The sequence below is a fragment of the Protopterus annectens genome, chromosome 9.part0 (genome assembly GCF_019279795.1).
Source record: "Protopterus annectens isolate FY-2018-M chromosome 9.part0, PAN1.0, whole genome shotgun sequence".
NCBI lineage: Eukaryota > Metazoa > Chordata > Ceratodontiformes > Protopteridae > Protopterus > Protopterus annectens.
The window spans coordinates 110,643,743-110,666,242 of NC_056743.1; the positions used below are offsets into that span (position 1 = coordinate 110,643,743).

Below are 22,500 nucleotides of genomic sequence, written 5' to 3' on the forward strand. Positions count from 1 at the left end.
GACTCCTGCCTTTTTGTCAGTGTCACTTTCTCCAACCCATATGACATAGCTGGTCTCACTACCCTCTTGCAGACCTTCCCTTTCACTCTTACTGGTACTCGTCTGTTACAAATCACTCCTGACACTCTTCTCCTCCCACTCCATCCTGCCTGTACTCTATTCTTCATCTCTCTTCCACATGCACCATTACTCTGAACTGTTGAGCCCAAGTATGTAAACTCATCCACCTTCACCACCTCTACTCCCTGCATCCTCACCATTCCTCTATCCTCCCTCTCATTCACACACACATATTCTGTCTTAGTCCTGCTAACCTTCATTCCTCTTCCCTCTAAAGCATATCTCCACCTCTCCAGGGTCTCCTCCATCTTTTCCCTACTCTCACTACAGATCACAATGTCATCTGCAAACATCATAGTCCACGGGGACTCCTTTCTGATTTCGTCTGTCAACCTGTCCATCACTAATGCAAATAAGAAAGGGCTCAGAGCTGATCCTTGATGTAATTCCACCTCCACCTTAAACGCATCCATCACTCCCACCGCAGACCACCGCTATTTGTAATACAAATAGCATATATTCTAATTCTCTGCATTTTACAAGATTACATTTCTGGCTGTTTCATCTATTATACTTTAAATGAACAACATAATAGTATTCATGCAGTCAGAGTTGAATTCTCAGTGCTTAGCTGCACACTTTGCATCTGGAGACTGTCTTCTTCAACATCTACATAAATTACATTATAGGGAGACTAAAAAGGAAAAGTATGTCCCAGAGTATGACACAAAAATCTGCTGATGGACTGATGCCAAAGTACGGGACTAACTGCAAAACTAGTCAAATGGGAAGGCTTGTGAAAGCTTAGGTTCAATGCAATCAAATCTATGACAATGAACATGGATAAAATAAGTCACAAGGGAGCTATATATTTATACATGACTTAGAACAATAATGAATTGTTGTATTGGCGTTATTAAAGCAATTGCTCTAAAGCTGATTTAGGGTGCTTAAGAATGCATAAATAGAGTTAGGTGATTCTGAGTTGCAGAGGGAAGGTGTTTTCATAAAAATGGGAAGTTACATTTCCTCTGTAAAGGCATTTGATGAAACCACGGTTATTGTACCACATTTTGTCAGAATACCACAAAGCTTTAAAAGCATTTACAAAATTAATACATAAAATGAAGTTTAACAAAAACTACATAGGGCCTACTCTGAAAATGCAAAAAGAGTGAGAGAGATGAAGGGAAGTTAATATGTATACCTCAGCCTAACATTTCTCAAATGGTAATATCAGTTTCTTTTTGGGGAAGCCCAGGCTTGCTTCACTGGAGGATCAGGTGAAAAATGTTCAGTACCAAAGACATTTAACTCTTCAGTTTTCATAATAATGTGCTAAGCCAAATCTGGATTATTTTAACAACTTGTGTCTATGCGTGTGCGTGCACATGCATATACAAATATCTATGGGTGGGGAATGATCTTCAACTGTGCATAGCACCATATATTTTTGAGAGGCCCAAAATACTTATTGATATCTACGGGAAGTTAAAATATTTTTTTCCTGTCGATTAAGCAATGTTTACTGTGACACATTCAGATACTGCATGCTCCTAGAGGAAAGAAAGGAGACTCATGAGTATGGCATAATATTTAAAACATTAAAATAATGAGTTAACTGATTGCAACATTATTCCAGTGAAGAGTTGTGCAAGATTATTCCAGTGAAGAGTTGTGCAAGAAGGAGAGATAATTAATGAAATGAGAGAAATAGCTCAATGGTAATAGTAAAAACTTTTTTCACAGATAAGGTTGTGTAGATACATAACTGTTAATGTTAAAGTTGTGAAACAAAGATGCAGTAATGCATAGGACAAACATAAAGTCGTTCTAGTGGAACTTAGGGAGTAAGACAATACTGGCTCAAAAAGAGTTTTAGCTTATCTATTAGGAAATATGATTGACAGAACTGGTGAAGAAAGTGGTACATGCCTGCTAACAAATTCAGTACGTCATACATTCTTACTTAAATGAAATGGAGTTGCAAAGAAGAACTGTAAAACTGGAATACACTTGTGCTATCTTCCCTTGCAACAAAATAAGAGGAAACGCAGTGTATACAGCTGAAACAGCTTGAATATTTAATAAAAAAACAACTCACAATTACACACAACCATGATAAAAAGTATACCAGTGGCCAAACGCACAAATATTGTACCAATAACAAACAATAGTCCCAGAGTTTAGCACTTTCACCTATCCCATGTAGGCTTCCTCAGAACTGAAAAACTTTGTAACTTCCACCATTTAAATAACCTTTTTCGCGCCAAAACGGTTGCAGTTTTTAAAGGTGTATCCACCATTTTTTTATACATATAATTTAATCACAAAAGTAATTTCAAGCCTATACTAAAATAAAATAAAATAACTATAAGGTGTTAATATGAAAAATTGGTAAAAATATGTATATATAAGTTTTAAAAATGTTGCGTATTTAAATTAATAAATATTAAATAAATATTTAATAAATATTAAATAAATTAAGTAACTCTACATAACTGATGACAAAATGTGTACAATTCATTGACAGTATTAATAGTATTGATGAAAAAATTCATTTAAAATTCATTTAAAAATTCCTGTAATTCTTTCCTAAAATCGATGAGAGGTCTAATATTAAGACATTTCCAAATTCTTAAATATATGCTGAACTATTAATCACTAAAATACTTTAATAAAATTCATTCCTTTATATGAATATAATGAAAAAAATGCAGAAAAAACAAAGAAAAAAACCTCTATATTGCATTGTAAAGAATGAAAAAAATTTTTTGATGTACATCATTCACTATAAATGCTTGCGCTATTGTCTTAATAATGGTTTCACCGCTATGGAATCATTTAAACCAGGTTCTGAGGCAGCATCTGTGTACAACTGCCACCATATTTCTTTATAACTTAACAACTCTTTACAATTTCCCCCTCTCAAATCTGGTTTAATTTGTTCTAAGATCCCAAAGGTGAAACTGTGTTCATCACCTTGCCTATCCACATGCCTGTATAAGGCATTATTGTTATCCTTCCTCCTTATACAGTACATGTGGTCATAAATTCTCCTTTTGAAGGCTCTCTCAATTTTTCCTACATAATATGCTGTGCATTTTAAACATTTAGCCATATAAATCACATAAGTTGTGTTACAATTACCCTTTACAAATTTGATAATAGTCCTATTGATGTTTTCTAAAGTAATCTCAGTTACCCCTATAATATTCCTACATTGGTTACAACTACCACATCTACTTGTGGATGTGAAATGTCCTGTTTCTCCTCTATTATAGTTGATCTCTTTTCCAGTTTCCAAAATTCTCTTCAAATTGTATGTCATTTTATGTACTATAAGAGGTTTATCACCTAATATTCTTAACAAATGTGAATCCACTTAAAAAATCTGCCAATGATTTTCCATTATTTCCTTAATTTTGCTAACATACGTAAGGGAGTATGCATGCCTTCTGGTATTTGTTAACACACAACGATTCTTTTTCTTTCGCTTTTAGATCAGTTGCTCCTAGTAAAGGTAAGTATTTTAAACCCCATTGTGATGTTACATACTGTCTAACATCATTCATCATTTTACCATTGTATTTTCTCTCTTTAAACATTTCAGTAATAAATTATATCTCTTTTAACATCTCCTCATTTCTTGACGTCATCCTGGCCGCTCTTATACACTGGCCTTTGAAAATGTTACGCATCATTTTCTTAGGATGGTTGCTGTTGAATTGCAAATAATCATTAGAAAAGGTGTTCTTTCTATATATATTAGATTTAAAACCCTTTTCATCATGAGATACTAATGTGTCCAAATATGCTATCCCATTATTACTGACTGAATGGGTGAATTTGAGAAATTCACTGCTGCTGTTAATGAAAATGATGAATTTGTTGAAGTCCTCAATACCACCTTTCCATAAAATGTATATGTCATCTAAAAACCTAGTGTAATGTATGACATGTTGAAAAAAACTGTTTTTAAATAAAACTTCTTCCTCCCAATGTAACATTACTAAATTCGCAAATATAGGAGCACTTGCTGATCCCATTGCCACTCCCCTACACTGTTTAAAATATTCCCCCTCAAAAAGTATATAATTGTGTTCCAACACTAATGACATACATTCCATGATGAGACATATTTTGTCCCATTTTATGTTAGTATGTTTCCTAATGCTTTCACAGAACATTTCCAATCCTTGTCTTTTAGGAATACATGAAAAATAGGTCTATGACATCTATAGTCACGTATAAAAGGTGGTTAATGTCAGTTTGGATAGGGTATTTTCTAAGGAAGTCCCAAGAATCCTTCAACAGGTGAGGGATACATTCGTATATATCTTTAAGCCAAGTGTCAATGGCTTTTCCTAAAGGGAATGTTTTTGCTTTACTACCAGACACTATTGGTCTAAAAGGGGGGTCTTCACTGTTTTTATGTATCTTAGGAATACCTACCAACACTGCCAATGTTGGATGTTGTACTTTCAAAAAATTGTATACATCACTGGTGATTCGATTATCTATCCAAAATTCTTCCAGATAGGAATTAATCCTCTGGTAAGCTGTCTGATAATTTCATTCAAAGAAATTGGCTCATAGTTGCCTGTTTCTGTAAGAAGTGCATTCAACTGTATTCCATTCTATCATAAATCACAATCCCCCCTCCCTTGTCGGGTTTCATAATACGGATATTATGATTATTTCTAAGATTACATAATTCTTCCCTTTCTGCCTTTGTCATATTGTCCTTGAATTTGACTTTCCTGGCAGTATTCATATACTTATAAAGATCCCTATGTACCTGTTTCTCAAATAAATCTACCATTGGGTTCATATATGGCATTTATTTATTTTATATTTATATTTATTAATTTAAATACGCAACATTTTTAAAACTTATATATACATATTTTTACCAATTTTTCATATTAACACCTTATAGTTATTTTATTTTATTTTAGTATAGGCTTGAAATTACTTTTGTGATTAAATTATATGTATAAAAAAATGGTGGTTACGCCTTTAAAAACTGCAACAGTTTTTGACACCAAAAAGGTTATTTAAATGGTGGAAGTTACAAAGTTTTTCAGTTCTGAAGAAGCCTACATGGGATAGGTGAAAGCGCTAAACTCTGGGACTATTGTTTGTTATTGGTACAATATTTGTGCATTTGGCCACTGGTATACTTTTTATCGTGGTTGTGTGTAATTGTGAGTTGCTTTTTTATTAAATATTCAAGTTGTTTCAGCTGTATACACTGCGTTTCCTCTTATTTTGTTGCAAGGGAAGATAGCGCAAGTGTATTCCAGTTTTACAGTTCTTCTTTGCAACTCCATTTCATTTCGGTAGTTGTTCATGGAGGAAAGTGCAGTTGTACCGCTGTCAGCAACAAACAAATCCCCTGAAATATTGGATATAGAGACTGTCAAGACAGAGTTGGCAGTACTGAATGGGCAATTATTGCAACTCACACACACTTTGAGTACTTTCATGCTGAAGGTAGAACAAAATTTCAAAGGCACTGAACCGTCTTTTCTACCTAGTGCTCACAATGATAAAATCAGTAGTAATGAAGTTAAAAGGAACACCAGGGAGCAGAGAAATATGAAGACAATGGACAAGGGAAGGAATATCAGTTCCAATGTAAATTCCAATGGTAAATATATTGAATCGGGTGGTATTACCACCAAAGAGAATCTATACAAATGCTCTGCAGAACCGGGTGTGTTGTCTAAAGGAAATTCATCTAATGGTCCAGTTTTTCAGCAAAATGTCACACTAGGAAGCCCGCCTGAGGGAGCGGCAGCATTACAGCACAGAGCTCATTCGGATGCCAGCGCTGACATTGACCTACTGGCCTCACAGGTTCCCAATTCCACCAGGGAAAGATACCATTTGGACTCCACAGGTTTAACTTTCGATTTTTCTATTTATGAATATGAGGAAGAAGAAGAAATGTCGAGTTAAGCCTGCTAAAACATATGCACACACTGCAGGGACTGCGGTGTTGAACAAAGGTACTGAATTGAATTTTCATAACAACAAAGTGATTACTGATGACAATAGTAAGAATTTCAACATGAATAGATTTATTTTCAATTACTGTAATTTTGACAATTTTGAAAAGGGGAAACTTAGATCCCCTAACAAAAGTGTTGTGAATGAAACACTCAAGGACAAGATTTATAAATTAGGAAATTTATTGAATAGTATTGACAACACTAACATTGAGAATGCATATTTACACAAATGTTTAATATTGAAAATAGTCCCAATGGGACTACGTTTTTTTTAAATTTCCATTAGGTGTGAATATTAATGAGGAATGTATTAGAGAATTCAATGATTTCTTCAATGAGTGTGGATTCAAATATATGAAATTGTTGATAAAGTACAATGATGGGAAACTTTTAGAACTTATTAATCAAGCTGAGAAATTAAATTTAGAGATAGAGAATGATTTATTGTTTGATGAGTGGAATAATTTATACAACAAGCAATTTAAGATTGTGGAAAAGAAATCTCAGTCCACTTATGAAAGGAAATGTAAGAAACTGAACAGGGATTTGGCACAGTACAAGGAAAACAAAGTATATAAGTGGTATAAAGATTTGAAAAACAGTAATCATAAACAATTGTATAATCATGATCAACAAAACAGATTTGATGGAAAGAATAGGTATAATGAGGGAGAAAAGTTTTATGAAGACAATTATGAAGGTTATGTTGACCAGGGAGCGAACAACCAAAATTTTGGAACCCCCAATATTGGAAGAAAAGAACAGGGAACATGACAGGGAATCATTACAATGGTTACAAACAACGACAAAGGAATTACAAAAACGAAAAATGGATGGGATATTAAAAGAAAGGAAAGGAAGTAAAAATGTTCAGGGAAACAAACGTATACAGAAGGAAGGAGTGGTATACAGTTTAGACAATTTCAAGATTTACAATTATACGAATTTCAAGGTGGAGGATATACATTTCAAATTAGTATCTAAAGGAATTAAATTTATACCCACCCCAAAATTTGATTTAGTGGACCACTTAGTTGAAACTAAGCTTTACACACGTAAATTAAATTTGTCTATCATGTTTCAGAACAAGAATGATACAGGACATATAGACAAGGATAAAGGAAAAATGGTATTAAAGAAAAAAAGTACTTTTATACCATATATGAACCCAATGGTAGATTTATTTGAGAAACAGGTACATAGGGATCTTTATAAGTATATGAATACTGCCAGGAAAGTCAAATTCAAGGACAAAATGACAAAGGCAGAAAGGGAAGAATTATGTAATCTTAGAAATAATCATAATATCCATATTATGAAACCCGACAAGGGAGGGGGGATTGTGATTTATGATAGAATGGAATACAGTGCGAAGTTGAATGCACTTCTTACAGAAACAGGCAACTATGAGCCAATTTCTTTGAATGAAATTAATATAGCTTACCAGAGGATTAATTCCTATCTGGAAGAATTTTGGATAGATAATCGAATCACCAATGATGTATATAATTTTTTGAAAGTACAACATCCAACATTGGCAGTATTGGTAGGTATTCCTAAGATACATAAAAACAGTGAAGACCCCCCTTTTAGACCAATAGTGTCTGGTAGTAAAGCAAAAACATTCCCTTTAGGAAAAGCCATTGACACTTGGCTTAAAGATATATACGAATTTATCCCTCACCTGTTGAAGGATTCTTGGGACTTCCTTAGAAAATACCCTATCCAAACTGACACTAACCACCTTTTATACGTGACTATAGATGTCATAGACCTATTTTCATGTATTCCTAAAAGACAAGGATTGGAAATGTTCTGTGAAAGCATTAGGAAACATACTAACATAGAATGGGACAAAATATGCCTCATCATGGAATGTATGTCATTAGTGTTGGAACACAATTATATACTTTTTGAGGGGGAATATTTTAAACAGTGTAGGGGAGTGGCAATGGGATCAGCAAGTGCTCCTATATTTGTGAATTTAGTAATGTTACATTGGGAGGAAGAAGTTTTATTTAAAAACAGTTTTTTTCAACATGTCATACATTACACTAGGTTTTTAGATGACATATACATTTTATGGAAAGGTAGTATTGAGGACTTCAACAAATTCATCATTTTCATTAACAACAGCAGTGAATTTCTCAAATTCACCCATTCAGTCAGTAATAATGGGATAGCATATTTGGACACATTAGTATCTCAGTCCATACAGCCTACCTCGACCTGGCAAATGCTTTTGACAGAATACCCCACTCAGGTATCATCGAAAAACTCATCAGCTTGAATGTAAACCCATACATCACAAGATGGGTTGCAAACTGGCTAAGTGACAGAACCCACAGGGTCAGAGTTGCTGGAGCCATGTCAGACTCGAAGCCTGTCACAAGTGGTGTCCCACTGGGCTCAGTCCTGGGTCCACTCTTGTTCAGTATCTACTTTTCTGAAGTACAAGCTAACACAGGAGGGTTATGGCTGACCAAGTTTGCAGATGACTGCAAACTGGCACATCTGACACAGATATCCTTCAGAAGGGCCTCACAGAAACGGATAACTGGTGCCAGAGCCATGGCCTAAAGTTAAACGCCAAGAAATGCATAGTCATACCCTTCGGGAAAAACAAGGTTACCCCTAGCTACCATATAGGTGGCAATCCACTGAGCACAGAAGAAGTCATCAGGGATCTGGGGACCTAGGTTGACAGTAGCCTTTCGTTTGACACTCATGTTGCTAAAGTAGTCAGGAAAACTTTCTACATTGCCCACCTGATCATGAAGGGATTCACAGGTAGATCAAGGGAGGTCATCGTCCCCCTGTACTCATCACTCATTAGACCTATGATTGAGTACAATGCCCCATTCAGAATGTATCTGACCCGACACCTGCAGCAGCTGGAAAGGCCCCAAAAGTTCCTCACCAAAAGAATAAAGGGTCTCAAAAATATGTCTTATGCTGCCCGACTGAAAGAACTCCAGCTCTATTCAGTCTCATACCGCTTGCTCAGAGGTGACCTGTGCCTGACATATAAGGCCATGTCAAACCCAGATTTGATGAATATGCTTCACCTCAAAAATCTAGATCCCTCAGAACCACAAGGCGGGAGACTTAAACCTTGACACGGTTATTAATAGAACGTGCTGGAGGGACAGATTCATCACCCAGAGACTCCCTATGCTGTGGAACAAAATCCCGGTACATGTGAGGCAGAGCACTTCGCTGGCCTTGTTCAAGAGGAATCTTGACCAATGGATGGGAGATCGCAGATATACCCCAGGGATTACTTCAGTGTCACTGCTTGACAGAGGCACAGCAAAATAATAGGCATAGTTTTATTCAAACTAAAGGGCCACATAACTATGGGCTAGGCTTATAAATGCCGTTGGGCAGATAGCCTAGTATGAACCTATGAACCTATGATGAAAAGGGTTTTAAATCTAATATATATAGAAAGAACACCTTTTCTAATGATTATTTGCAATTCAACAGCAACCATCCTAAGAAAATGATGCGTAACATTTTCAAAGGCCAGGGTATAAGAGCGGCCAGGATGACGTCAAGAAATGAGGAGATGTTAAAAGAGATAGAATTTATTACTGAAATGTTTAAAGAGAGAAAATACAATGGTAAAATGATGAATGATGTTAGACAGTATGTAACATCACAATGGGGTTTAAAATACTTAACTTTATTAGGAGCAACTGATCTAAAAGAGAAAGAAAAAGAATTGTTGTGTGTTAACAAATACCAGAAGGCATGCATACTCCCTTACACGCCATATGTTAGCAAAATTCAGGAAATAATGGAAAATCATTGGCAGATTTTTCAAGTGGATTCACATTTGTTAAGAATATTAGGTGATAAACCTCTTATAGTATATAAAATGACACACAATTTGAAGAGAATTTTGGAAACTGGAAAAGAGATCAACTATAATAGAGGAGAAACAGGACATTTCGCATCCACAAGTAGATGTGGTAGTTGCAACCAATGTAGGAATATTATAGGGGTAACTGAGATTACTTTAGAAAACATCAATAGGACTGTTATCAAATTTGTAAAGGGTAATTGTAACACAACTTATGTGATTTATATGGCTAAATGTTTAAAATGCACAGCATATTATGTAGGAAAAATGGAGAGAGCCTTCAAAAGGAGAATTTATGACCACATGTACTATATAAGGAGGAAGGATAACAATAATGCTTTATACAGGCATGTGGATAGGGAAGGTGATGAACACAGTTTCACCTTTGGGATCTTAGAACAAATTAAACCAGATTTGAGAGGGGGAAATTGTAAAGAGTTGTTAAATTATAAAGAAATATGGTGGCAGTTGTACACAGATGCTGCCTCAGAACCTGGTTTAAATGATTCCATAGTGGTGAAACCGTTATTAAGACAATAGCGCAAGCATTTATAGTGAATTATGTACACCAAAAATTTTTTTTTTTCATTCTTTACAATGCAGTATAGAGGTTTTTTCTTTGTTTTTTCTTTGTTTTTTCTGCATTTTTTTCATTATATTCATATAAAGGAATGAATTTTATTAAAGTATTTTAGTGATTAACAGTTCAGTATATATTTAAGAATTTGGAAATGTCTTAATATTAGACCTCTCATCGATTTTAGGAAAGAATTACAGGAATTTTTAAATGAATTTTAAATGAATTTTTTCATCAATACTATTAATACTGTCAATGAATTGTACACATTTTGTCATCAGTTATGTAGAGTTACTTAATTTATTAAATATTTATTTAATATTTATTAATTTAAATACGCAACATTTTTAAAACTTATATATACATATTTTTACCAATTTTTCATATTAACACCTTATAGTTATTTTATTTTATTTTAGTATAGGCTTGAAATTACTTTTGTGATTAAAGTATATGTATAAAAAAATGGTGGATACACCTTTAAAAACTGCAACAGTTTTTGGCACCAAAAAGGTTATTTAAATGGTGGAAGTTACAAAGTTTTTCAGTTCTGAAGAAGCCTACATGGGATAGGTGAAAGCGCTAAACTCTGGGACTATTGTTTGTTATTGGTACAATATTTGTGCGTTTGGCCACTGGTATACTTTTTATCGTGGTTGTGTGTAATTGTGAGTTGCTTTTTTATTAAATATTCAAGCTGTTTCAGCTGTATACACTGCGTTTCCTCTTATTTTGTTGCAAGGGAAGATAGCGCAAGTGTATTCCAGTTATACATTCTTACTTCCTTGATTGGCATTTGTTAGATGGTCCATAGACATTTTTTCAGGAAATGTACCAAGCGTAGTTTGGGGAATGAAGCTTTTGGCAGTATTAACTTACAGGACTATCACATTAGTCCACTACAGTGTGAAGTGCTTTGATTTTTATTTGTATTAAAGAATATTTCCCTTAATTTTCTAAACCAGCTTGGAAGCTGATGGCAGCTTATGATATTTTTTTCAGACTACAGAGACAAATATGTGCAACTGCATAAAAAAAAAAAAAAAAAAAAATCAGCTGATCTCCAGGTTTTTCTAAGGAACTTAACCCGAAACAAATAAAACCTAAACTGTACAGACATGTAATCATGTTGGGAAAGAAATTCATTTGCCAGTTCTCTGGTTGTAAAGTAAAGTTACATTTATTATCGATCATTGCATTTTATGCTAAACTTACTCGTTGACGACCGATTGGTTCTAAACGATTGTCACTGACAGTGTGACATGCTGACCCCATGTGAAAAAATGGGAAAAAGGCATTGTGGGTGGACAGATGAGCAGTAAAGCCTGCTTGAAAGACATTTAGAGAGAAAAAAAGGTGGAGGTAATGAGCATTAAATATGTAGGAAAAAATGTGCAGAGGTTATTTCTTAGAGATACAATATGTGCACTTACTGTAAAAATAAAATAAAGGAAATGAAGGGAGACAGTACAAGTAGAGGCAATACAGAGAGAAAGGTAAGCCCGAGATGACGGACAGTAGTTGTGTGAGAACATGCTGCATAAAAAGAACAAGGACATTAAATAAAAGGGAGGATGCTTGGTGTAGTACACATCATTTTTGAATCTCCATCAATTTGAGAAGAGTGAGGGGTTGTGGTCTCTCTTACTCTAGAAATGGCCCTTAGGAGAGGCCCTGAGTAGATTTGGAATACCCACAATCCTCAGAAGCCTCTGGCGAATACTATTTAGGTAGATTTTGTATCATTAAATGAGGAGGTCATTTCATCATGTGAGCCGCAGAAAGAGAAGCTCGTCTTGTGTTTGTACATATGTACCTGACAGCTGTTTAGAATACTCCACCTTTTTAGATATGGCTTCCTTATGTTTGGTCAAGTTACAAAGGAATGTACCATGCTTTTAAGAGTTCTGAATACCAGTAACCATGTATTGCAACATCTTGGAGATATTAGGAATGTCTCACAAAATAGCCCTATGGTCACCATTTTGGACAGAAATTCATCTAATAATGGATTTTTTGCTATATACAACATCTGGGAAAGGAAATCATATTACAGTGTTCCTGTCATGCTTTTACAGAAAGAGGATTAGTTTACTTTTAAATTAAAAACCTTGCGACATAAGAGCCTTAATAATGGACTGCTTTTGAACTATTGCCTGTAAGTTGTATTAATTGTCAATTGCTTTTGTTGTTTTATTTGTTCAATCCACCATCTGCTATGTATCTGATTACAACCTAGTGATGCCTCCAGGTGCTTCAGCAGTTGCATCTTACCAATGCCTCTACCCATCAAATGTTGATCATATTTGCATTAATAATTCTAAAACCATCCTACATACAAGGCATTAGAAGATTTCATACTAAAACTTTCTGTCTAATGCAGCTAAAGAAATATTTCATACATCTCAACTGTACAGATTTTGGCAATGTCCAGATTTTTGCCTCACTTTTGTCTGTTTCTCATAAAATTGAGGTTTTCTGGCAAATCACTGGTGAACTGAGGACTGAAGTCAGAAAATAAAGGTCCACTTTCTAAGTTTGTAAGAGCAATATTTAAAAATTGTTCCTATTTTTAGCCCCCCCCCCCCCCCATTATTTGTGCCTTTGTCCGGATTTCTTGCTCTAACTGTTTAAGAAGTATGTTGAGTATTGATTGTACTTCATTTATTTTTATGGTAAAAAAGTTAATTTTATCTAAATAGTTTTACAATCAAATGATACAGACATAACTATTTAGTAACATATGAAAGCTCACACCTTTTTAAAGAAAATGCAGTATGTGTGTTGCTTGAATGGTTACTAGGATATTGTAAGCTGTTTTACAATTTTACAAAAATTAATATTCATGTTTAGTAGGCTTAGAAAATCCAGTTTAAGACCTAAAATTGCATGAACATGCTAACTGTAAAGATTAATTTGTACTGAATAGTTTGCTATTTTCAATTTTCTAGTGACACTTACATGGTTCTAGAGATGCAAACATTTGTTTGAAATGTGAGGTGATGGCTTTAGGTTTAGGCCACACCCATTGGAACAGTACAAACTCAAAACAGCTCTGTTGTTGAAAATGAGGTATACATAACCAGTAATTATACAATGACTGGCAATTACTATTGAAAAACGAGCACGCTGATTGGTCAGCCCGAATCAGCGTGCCCGTTGTAAATCTGAGAAAATACCAACGGAAAAAGGTCCGGTCTCCCAGACTTTTTCCATTAGTATAGCTCCTAAGTTTTACTTTTCTTTCTTTTTTTTTTATTTATTGAAAACAAAAAAAGAAACTGGGAGACTTTTAACAAACGGGGGAGACGGTGCAGACAAAAATAAAAGGATAATCAGGTACATTCTGCGAAACTAAAGAAACTTACCTGATTATCATTTTGTCTGTCCTGGCTCTCCCTCATTCATTAAAAGCCTCCCAATTTCTTTTTTTTTTTTGTTTTGTTTTCAATTAAAAAAAAAAAAGCAGCGTTGATCTTACTTTCTCTGTTGCTTCCTTTGCAGAGCACGGAAGTACTGTGTAAGCTTGGGAACACAAGTCCCATATGCATGTGCAGTACATCAGAAAAAGCCTCAGGATACCACAGAAACGAAGAAGGGCAGCACTGAGACATTATACAAAGACATTGTTTAAGAAAAGTAAGTATTTTTTTTCTTAAATGACATTGCATAATAGCAATAACTGACTCCATGGTTGTGGTATATTGAAATTTACCCACAGTTGGCTTTAATCACTCGGGCTTCGCCCTTGTGATTAAACCACACCAACCATGGGTAAATCTTCAATATACCACACCATGTCGTCGGTTATTGCTTAATTAATTTATAGCTCTTAGAACCTTAAGAAGTTATTGATGAGGCATCCATACTTTTTACAGATTTTATTTTGTATTTGCATAAAAGTTGTGTTTTACAGTGCTTCAAAGTGATCAAAATGTATTTATACTTTAGTAAAGACAAGTTTGTGCTGAGACTGACTATTGCCTCTAAGATGCAGGTACAGACAATTTCATACTGGGGATGTACCTTGCCTGCAGGATTAAGGTACATAATGATTCATGACAAAGGTGCTCTATTGTTTACAAAATGGATGTACAGACAAGCTGACACTATGGATGCCCACTATCCGCATGACGGAGACATAGTCAGATTCATAATGATAGTGTCCATTGTGTGAAGGATCGAGGTACAGACAGGATCACACTGAGGGTTGTCCTCTGTCTACAGGATGCAGGTGCAGCCAGTATTACACTAAGGGTGCACGCTGTTTGAAGTCTGGAGATAGACAGTCTGACACTGAGTGTGAACATGATCTGTAGGATGCAGTTCCAGACAGTCTGACCTTGATTGTGAACATGCTGTACAGGGATGGAGGTTCAGACAGGGTCATATTGAGGCTGAAGATTGCCTTCAGAATTAAGGTAGATAAAGTTTCACAACCAAGATGCCTACTGTTTGCAAGATGGATGCATAGACAAGTGCACACTGTGTGCGCTTGTTGTCTGCATCATGGAGTCATAGTCAGGTTCATAATGATGGTGCCCATTATTTTCAAGATGGTGTAAACAGTCTCAAACTGATATCTCCATTGTCTGCAGAATGAGTTAGAGTTGTCTGAACTGAGGGTGCTCATTGTCTGCAGGACGGAAATATGGACAGGTCAAACTAAGGGTGCTCACTAGTTGCAGTTTGGAGGTGCAGGCAGAAACAATGAGGGCTGCCCACTCTATGCATGATGGAGGTTCATACAGGTTCACACTAAGGGTACTCTGTCTGCAGGTTGGTGGATGGACATACTCAAACTGTGGGTGCCCATCATCTACAAGATAGAAGGAAGGTTGTCAATGAGGATGCCCAGTGTCAGAAGGCTTGAGCTATCAAACAGGTTAATTCTGTAGGCACCCAGTGTTTGCAGGATGGAGATGCAGACAGTTTTATACTGAAGATGCCCATTTTCTGGATGATGAAGGTTCAGACAGGCCCCCACACAGAATTCAGAGTTCTCATTGCTTGAAGGATAGAGGTAAAGACATTCTTTTGTGGGGGAAGGACACTGCTTACAGGATGAAGATGCTGATAGGCCCACAAAGAGACTGCCCATTGTGTGCACCATGAATGCATAGACAGGCTCCCACTGAGGGTGCCTGTTGCCTGCAGGATGAAAGAAAAGACAGGCTGACAGTGGGAAGAGCACTGTCTGCAGCACGGAGATGCAGACAGGTTCACACTGAGTGTGCCCATTTTCTGCTGGATGGTATAAAAAAAGCTTACAAGGAGGGTGCCAATGGTCTACAGGATGGAAGTACAGACTTGCTCATACCAAGGGTGCCCACTGTCTGCAGGATGAAGGTACAGGCAGGATCACATTGGGGGTGCCCATTTTCTGCAGGGTGGAGGTACAGATAGACTTGCACCTAGGGTACTCAGTCTCTGCAGGATGGAGGTATCCATGGGTTAACACGAAGGGTGCCCATTATCTGCAGGATGGATGTACAGACAGGGTCATACTAATGTTGTTCACTGTCTGTACAATGGAATTACAGATAAGCCTACATTGAGATTTGTCCATTGTCTGGAGAACAGAGGGGCAGAGAGGCTGGCGGGAGGATCCTGCAGGATTGAGCTACAGACAGGTTGACACACTGGGGTCCCACTGTCCAAAGGTTAGAGACACAGGCTCATATTGAATGTGCCCTTTGATTGATGGACAGAGGTACAGAGTAACAGCAAGCAGGCCCACTGTCTTCAGATGCAGAAACAGGCAAAAACAGACAAGATGTAAAGGACTGAGCTACAGACAGGTTCTCACTGACGGTGACCATTGCTTGCTGGATGGAGGTACAGAAAAGATGACAAAAATAGTACCCATAACCTGCAAGAGAGCAGCATAAACAGACTTACTCTGTGAGTGCTCAGAGCCTATAAGATACTGCTACAAACAGGCTCAATCTGTGGAGTCTGTTATCTGCACTATGGTGATACAAACAGGCTCACACTGTGGGTGCCCACTGTTTGCTGGATGGAGGTAGGAAAAGTTTACAAAGAAAGTGCCCATTTTCTGCAGGATGGAAGTATAGACAAGCTCCTCTGCTGTTTGCACAGTGGGGGAACAAACCGGCCCAGATTTGCCCATTGTCTGCTGCATGCAAATATAGTCAAACTATTGGTGCCAATTTTCTGCAGGACAAAAATACAATAGAGAAATTGCAATACTACAAAAAATATAGGATTGCAAGCTTTTCTACATCCCTGCAATCCCTCAGACTCCACTTATTTATTAATACATACTCTGAGATCAAACAACGGTAGCAAAAAAAAATGCATGCTCTCCCCCGAAGTCAGTACATTCTTACTGGCAAGTGTGCAATTTACTCATCAATCATCAGATTTTAAAACTTGGTCATTATGCTACTGCCTTACTATCCACAACTACACAGCCATAAACCATGCATGTTTACTTGAATACACTGTACTCCAGGCTGCTGTAATTGTCAGAGTACCAAACTAATAAGTGCTCAGGGGTATCGGCTGCTTGATTACTACCACATCTTCTGATTACTGCAATACCCTGTATTTGGAGGTGTCACTTAAACTAATGGACCCAGGACCTAGAGCTAGTGATGAAGACATAAATCTGAAAAATGCTTATCTACATCTAGGGTTATTGTGAATGACTAATTCCTACAGTAACATGCATCTAGGATTATACCAAGATATTTAAATTACAGTATTCTGTACCTAGGCAAATAGGATGTTTTATTATCATAATACCTTATTACCTAATGTTTGTGGGACGTTTTGAAGAAAGTGACATCTTGATATTCAGTTACTGGTGATTTTTATTTATTATACTACATAGCTATGTTTATTAGATATTTCTGATTACTATAATAATGAGTAAGCTCTTGTTGCTGGAGATGTCTGACTGAAACATTATTCAAAACCTATACCTAACTTGTGTTTATTTCCTACTTGTGTGTTTAAATACTGTTTTAGTCTAACAATCTGCTTTTAACATATAAAAATTATTTTTTCTGATTGTTTCCTTCTTCTTGCTGCCAAGTAGATGAGACCAGCTCTCTTTATAGTATCCATATTTAATATTAATATGCTACATAGTGCAGGTTACTGCAAATTTCTTACACATTACTTTTATACATAGAGTGCCCTGCATTCACTGAGAAATGTTAAGTCAATGCAGAGCTGGTAAATAACAGATATGTATAGGTTAACATATGCATTCGAGCAGCTGAGGAAATAATTAAGGAGAAACAAAGCAAATGTGTGTGTTTGCTGTCGAAGTTTCTGCAGCAGCATATTATAGGTTCATAGGTAGGTACTAGGCTATCGGCCCAAGGGCCTATGCAAGCCTAGCCAACAAGGTTCCCTGGCTTACGCCACCCAAGAAAGTTATTTTCCTGTGCCACTGACGAGCAGAGACGCAGAAGTGATCCCCGGGCTGTATTTCCTATTTCCCATTCACTCATCAAGATTTTTCTTGAAGAGTGCTAATGAAGAAGTTTGCTTGACATAGATGGGTAGCCTGTCCCAGAGTATGGGAAGTCTCTGGGATAGGAATCTATCCTTCCAGCATGTCCTGTTTATTGTGGTGACAAGGTTTAGGTCCCTAGAGCGTGTAGCTCGGAGGGATTGGGATTTCTTTAGGTGTAGCATGTCCATCAGCTCTGGGTTTGACATAGCTTTATATGTTAGGCAGAGATCACCTCTGAGTAGGCGATATGCTATGGTGTAAAGCTGGAGTTTTTTGAGGTGGTCAGTGTAGGGCATTTGTTTGAATCCAGTAATCCTCTTTGTGAGGTACTTCTGTGGCCTTTCCAGCTGCTGCAGATGTCTTGTGAGGTACATTCCAAAGGGGGCGTTGTACTCTATAATGGGTCTAATGAGTGATGAGTAGAGGGTAACGATGACCTCTTTTCTCCTGAACGAGAACCCTTTTATGATGAGGTGTGCCACGTAGAAGGACTTCCTGACTATCGTGGCGATGTCACTATCAAAGGAGAGACTACTGTCCACCTGGGTCCCAAGGTCTCTTATCACGCATTCAGTGTTAAGTAGATTGCTGCCTATGTGGTAGTTCATGGGTACAGAGTTTTTACCAAAGGTGATGACACTGCACTTTTTGGCATTGAGCTTGAGGCCGTGGCTCTGACACCAGGCATCTGTCTCAGAGAGGCCCTTCTGTAGGATGTTCACATCATTTGGGGACTTGACTATGGCTCCTAGTTTGCAGTCATCTGCAAACTTCATTAGCCAGAGGCCTTCTGTGTTAGCCTGTACTTCAGAGAAGTAGATACCAAACAGGAGCGGTCCCAGGACAGAACCCTGTGGTGCTCCACTTGTCACTGGTTTGAGGTCAGATTTGGAGTCTGCAACTTTTACAGTATGGGTTCTGTCAGTGAGCCAGTTGGCAACCTATCTTGTGACGTAGGGATTTATGCCTAGTTTATTGAGTTTAGCTATAATTCCAGAATGGGGGATGGTGTTGAAAGCCTTGGCGAGGTCAAGATAGGCTGTGTGAACCACTTTACCCTCATCTATGGCTTTGGTGACTGCCTCAAAGAAGTCGATCAGGTTCAGGAGGCATGATCTGCCTTTCACCAACCCGAACTGGGTGGGATCCAGAGTTTGTAGGTTACCAATGTCTTTGTTTATGAGTTCCATGATTATACATTCCATGGCTTTGCAGACCAGGCTCATCAGGCTAATAGGTCTATAGTTCCCAGGATCAGTGGTGGCTCCCCCTTTGTGGAGTGGGATAACTGTTGCTGTGCGCCATTCAGTGGGCACAAAGCCTGATGCGAGGCTATTATTGAACATGGTGCTTAAGTGGGGAGCCAGTTCATTCTGAAGTTCGTGTAAAACGCAGCCTGGGATGTTGTCCGGTCCCATGGATGCTGTGTTTTTGGCTTTAGAGAGTGCAGCTTTCACCTGTGTAGTTGTGATTACAGGGACTCTGCATTCTTCCTGTATAGATATGGGCCCTTTAGGGGGTGAGGGGGGGGTAAAGTTAGCACTGAACCTATCTGCCAGGATGTTGGCAATATCAGTTGATTCTGTAATTTTCATGCCTTTGTGCTGTAACTCAGAGCAGATCTGGGTGTTGCCATTGAGATTCTTGACTTAGCTATAGAATGCTTTGTGGTTGTCCTTGGAATTAGTGGCAATTTTATTTTCGTAGCTAGCTTTAGTGGATCTTATAAGGGATCTCAGCTTCTTACTGAGGCTGACCAGGGAGATCCTCCACTCATGGGATTTTACTCTCTTTTGCAACAGTTTCTTCCTTCTGTTGTACAGGTTGTTTATGGCAGGGGACCACCAGATTGGCTTCCTTTTTTTGGAGGATAGCATCTTGGTTCTGTTTGGGATAGCACGATCCATGCAGTCATGTAGGTGCTTATAGAGTGCATTTGTGTAGGATTCAGCAGTTGTAACTGTATTGTCCATCTGCATGGGTGTCATGAAGTTCACTACTTCTGTCTTAAGAAGCATGAAGTTGGCTTTGGAGAAATTTCTTACTGTGGTTTTCTTAATGGGGGGGGGGGAGTGCGGGTGGGATGTGGATATCAAGGGTGATTAGCTTATGGTCGGATCGGACCAGTAAGGAGTTGATGTCAGGTGTGGAACACCGGTCACTCATGTTGGTAATGACTAGGTCTAGGATATTGTTGCCCCTGGTGGGGATGTGGATAAGTTGATCTAGGGCATTGGAGTTTATGAATTCCAGAAAGCGTTGCGCTAAGGAGTTAGTACATGAGTAATTTTCCCAGTTAATGGTGGGGTAGTTGAAGTCACCCATTATTAGCGTGTTTGGTTGAACCCTAATATTTTCCAGTACATCAAGAAAAGAGGAGTGGGAATCCTGGGGTATGGTGAGGGATCTGTAGCAAGCTACAATTTGGATTGCAGTTTTGCCAAGAGCTAGTTGCACTTGGATAACCTTGGATGCATTATGCTGAGCAACTAGCCTGGAGGTGTGGATATCCTTAATGAATATGGACACACCCCCATCTTTGGTGTTTCGGTCCAGGTTAGATGGCTGAAAAGTGTGGTATGAGTTATAGCCTGGTAGTGCAGGGGTGCTGTCTGGAGCCTTGAACCAGGTCTCAGTCACTGCACAGATATCGATGTTCTCCATTTTAAGGGGTGCCTCGAGTGAGTGCATTTTGAAATTTAGACTTCTAGCATTGAGTAGCATTACCCTCGGTTTTTGCTTACCTGTTCCTGTTATGGTGGTAAATTTGTTACTTGAAACCCTGCCTACTTACAGACTGCATGGCTGTGAAGCAGGTGTGCATAGTACACACTCTTAAAATATGTTTCTAGCCTTATTCTAGCAGGCCCGTGTATGATAAAGTTTTAAATTGGAGATTCTTATATGAATATGTTCAAACCATAGAAATAAAACTTAAATAAATAAATTATTAGTTTACAGACCAAAAGAACTGGTGTCTCTCACAGTACCTTATCTCAGGTGCAGACCAAGTTTCCTCACTCTAAGCTAATGCAAGTTTATTTAAGATATGCAATTTTCAGTACTTACGTATTATTGCAACCACATTTCTACCCGGAAAACGTATGTTCTCCAAGCTGTACTTGTGCAGAAAAACAATGGGGTTGTCCTTCAAAATATAACATTTCCATACAGAAGTCCAACTTTGCCCTTTTAAAAGGGTGGATTGCAGTTTTGGGCATCTGGAACACTGACAACATTAGAGGTTTGTTTGGGGTTTACACAACTCAACTTTAAATGTCACGAATGGATGTATACTTGCACAATGTGTTGTGAACTGTTTTGCTAATGATCAAAAGTACAATGCAGTGTTATGTACATAAAATGTGGATTTTCTTTGTTTTCAGAAACTGCAGCAGACCAATTTTAGCAGCGGCCAAGGTTTTCAGAAATTCTACCTTTTTCTTCTGATGCAGCACTGCTGCAGTACATAGAGTTTGCATTACATGCTTGCCCATGGCCACTTCTATCACATAACGTTTTTCACAGAGATTGTGTAGCTGCAGTGATTTGGAAATACTTGTGGCCCCTACAATAATTCCAGATATGTCAGTACACTCGAGACCAGTTCTGTTCATTACAAGCAAAGTTTGTCCATTTTTGTTGACACAGCTTAAAAAAAAACAGTAATGTGACCTAAAGATACAAGACTATCAGACATAATGTCATTTCTTTCAGCAAACTTTTATACCACATCTTTCTACGTTTGTACTTTTCTTGGATAAACTTTATGGGACTGCATTTTCTGGCAGGAGTACGGCTTGGAAAAAAAGCCGTTTCTCCTGTTGGAAATAAAGCCGTTTCTCCTGTTGGAAATGTGGTTGCGATAATACGTAAATACCCAATTTTCTATATTTATGACTTCAGCACAATAGTCTTATCCACTGGGTTACAGCTGTTTGAGTAATAAGCTAGCTGGTCTGGTACAAATGACATTTGCCATCTGAAGTGAACAGAATATAAAATATTCTCTCCTTTGTATTTCCCCCTCAGCTCAGCATAGCAGACCAACAAAATCATGTAGAAAACAAGCACTCATTAGATATTTCACTAGGTATGAAAACAATATGCATAGCTATGTGGGAGGTTGGTATAATGGTTAAGATGCTTACCTTACAGACACAAAGTGCAGGGTTTGATTCTCACATGGGTAATTAGCTAGTCTTAAAATGGCTCCAAGGACAGTTAGCCTGGTACTGATCTATAAACCTATATCACTTTGAACATTTGAATTGCCATGTCATAATTGAGGTATACAGGGTATAACGGAGATTATTAATTGGCATCACATAAGCTAGCTGCATCTTAACAGTGTTCAGTATGAGAAGATCCCAGCACAGACAGAACAGCAATATATTTGCATGCCATTATGAGTGCACATTTAAACTAGCAATACAAAAATAATTGCTCAAAATTCTCCCTGACTGTTGTGCACATTTCCAAA

General features: G+C 37.6%; 1 protein-coding gene across 1 annotated transcript in view; it reads left to right on the forward strand.

Annotated features, from left to right (window-relative positions):
- CHRM4 (cholinergic receptor muscarinic 4) overlaps positions 1–22,500 on the forward strand; it is a 1,937,157-nt gene that overhangs the window by 1,189,521 nt on the left and 725,136 nt on the right. The window contains exon 4 of the mRNA XM_044082625.1: positions 14,030–14,164. The gene's annotated coding sequence lies outside the window, so the exon portion shown is untranslated. The remainder of the gene's footprint in view (positions 1–14,029; positions 14,165–22,500) is intronic.